Source organism: Perissodus microlepis, chromosome 4, assembly GCF_051167445.1.
Source record: "Perissodus microlepis isolate ML-2025 ecotype Zambia chromosome 4, ASM5116744v1, whole genome shotgun sequence".
Classification (NCBI taxonomy): Eukaryota; Metazoa; Chordata; class Actinopteri; order Cichliformes; family Cichlidae; genus Perissodus; species Perissodus microlepis.
The window spans coordinates 15,995,536-15,997,733 of record NC_140464.1 but is presented as its reverse complement, the minus strand read 5'-3'; the positions used below and the strand labels follow the sequence as shown (position 1 = coordinate 15,997,733).

General features: G+C 39.9%; 1 pseudogene across 1 annotated transcript; it reads right to left on the bottom strand.

The window, feature by feature from the left end:
• On the bottom strand, positions 1 to 1,552 carry LOC146388639 (chromobox protein homolog 8-like; annotated as a pseudogene). The gene is made up of 2 exons (XR_014800066.1): positions 1,368 to 1,552; positions 1 to 923 (listed from the first exon to the last, which is right to left on the bottom strand). The product of XR_014800066.1 is annotated as a chromobox protein homolog 8-like (transcript).
• Positions 1,553 to 2,198: the final 646 nt, after the last annotated feature.

Genomic DNA, 2,198 nt, shown 5'->3' with positions numbered 1-2,198 from the left:
TTAAACTTCAGTTTGATTTTAATTTCATCAGCAGCGTATTAAATATCGGTATGTACACGTTTGAAAGTTACATAGAAAAAATATAGTATTACAGTAGGCCTGTTTGTTAGTAGCTTGTTACACAGTTACCTCCTTGGCAGGTATTAGCCTCCTCTGAACTACATGAAATACTCATCTTTTATCTTTGAAGAAGCCTTTGTCCGCGCTGCTCTCTCTGACGGTGACTGTCAGGAAGTTCAAGGTGACATCGGTTACGGTCACAGTGTCCAGGTGAGCGAAACAGGGGGTCCAGGATGAGGCTGGGTGCTCGGAGGATTCGTGGATGGAATCGGTGTGTGAAGGTGAAGCTTGTTCCCGGGGCAGAGAGTTCTCGTTCGCTGCAGGCCGCTTCATGCTCAAACAGTGAGTCCTGTGCCTCCCCTGCTCGCTTTTGCGCAAATCTGAAGCTGATGCGCACGGGTAAGAGAAGCCCGCGCTCTGCTCGCTGTGGGATTTGGGTGTTATAATGGTTTCCTCCTGAAACCTCTTGGTCAGCTGCATGAGGCGGTGATCTGACGTCTCCCCGTGATGATGCGGGCGTCGGCTGTGGTGAGACGTGGGCTCCTTCATGAACTTGCTACGTTTGGCGTCCGGCTCTGCTGAGCTGCTGCCGTCGTCTTTATCATAATGCATGTGCATTTTGGGTTTGCGTCCTCTCTTTTTGGGGAACTGCTGGGACTCTCGGACCGTCAGAGCAGCTGCTGGAGTTGTTCTGGGCCTTCTCTCCGACTCTGGTGGGCGAATGTGGACACTTTCCCCTCTGTTGACCGCGCTGGGCTGGCCCTCGGTGTTATGATAGGCTCGGGGATGGAATAGGAAACCTGGATCCCTCTGGGAGCCTCTCTTCTAAATTCATACGTCTTTTCTTTGGCTTTGGCTTTGGCCTGAGGAAGCAAAAAAAAAAAAAAAAAAAAAAAATGAGAAGAAAAAACCCCAATTACATTTGTGACGAAAAGTTTCCCAGAATTGAAAATTTTAAGTCTCTTGAGCAAATGTAAAGTTTTAGAGGCCTTGACCTAAAGTTTCTGTGATTTAAAGGGAATGCAAGGCTGTAAGAATGAAAATACTGTTAACATTCACATGTAAAGTCATGTAAAGTTCTTTGTCCAACATTACATGACCAGAAACCTTTGAGAAAAGAGATCTTTGGAGACATTTTTAAAAACTTACAATTGTTTTCAAATGAAATAAAACCACAGCACAGTGGCATCAAAGTTTATAGGAGTGCACACATCACTGAAATGGTTCAGCCTGTGTACACATGAAGCCACGCCTCGGAAAGACAAGCGAATAAAACGGAATACCCAGAAATAAATACAAACACTCACCTTTAAAAGAAATGTCTCAGGCTTGGGTCCCCTCTTTTTCGGCCCGAACATCTCCCTTTCTCGCTCCCTGAAGAATTTTTATAAATCGTTAAAAGAGTCCGCACGACACAATAACCAATTATTTTTCATTAAGTCAATGATTAAATTGGAACATCTCATTTTACTGGACTATGGGCTGAAATTTAACCAGCTTCCATCAGCTTTCACTTGTAAGCTAAATACAAATCGAATAAAGCAAAAATATATATGCATCTGTTTGGGATTTATTTATTTATTTTAAATGGGCGACATCACAAGCAGCACAGCATCCTATCAGAGTTTATCCTGGGAAGATATGAGAGAAAACAACATGTCAGGAACTTTGAAACTTTGAGTTGCTATAGAGTTATTTAAAATAATGCACACAAACGCTTACATACTCTGTCTATAATAATAATAACAATAATATTAATAATAAAATAATTTTTTAAATGGCTTCCTTTCTGCTTGGACAGATCAGCCATTTATTTATTCATTTATTTAATTTTAAATAATTACTTAATGAGAACATAAAATCATTTTCAGTTATTAAAGAAATTATCAGAAAAAAATGCAGAAATTGTTGGCTTCATCATCATCATCATTATCATCATCATCATTCTTCTTCTTCTTCTTCTTCTTCTTATTATTATTATTATTATTATTATTATTATTATTATTACATTTTCTGGAATATCTTTGATATTTTAATGCGATTGTAACATTTATTCTGAGTATTGATTACTGGGGCAGGACTGTGCCTTCCAGTTGTATTTTCTGTGGGGCTCAGGTATGTTCGTTAAAATAATGCAT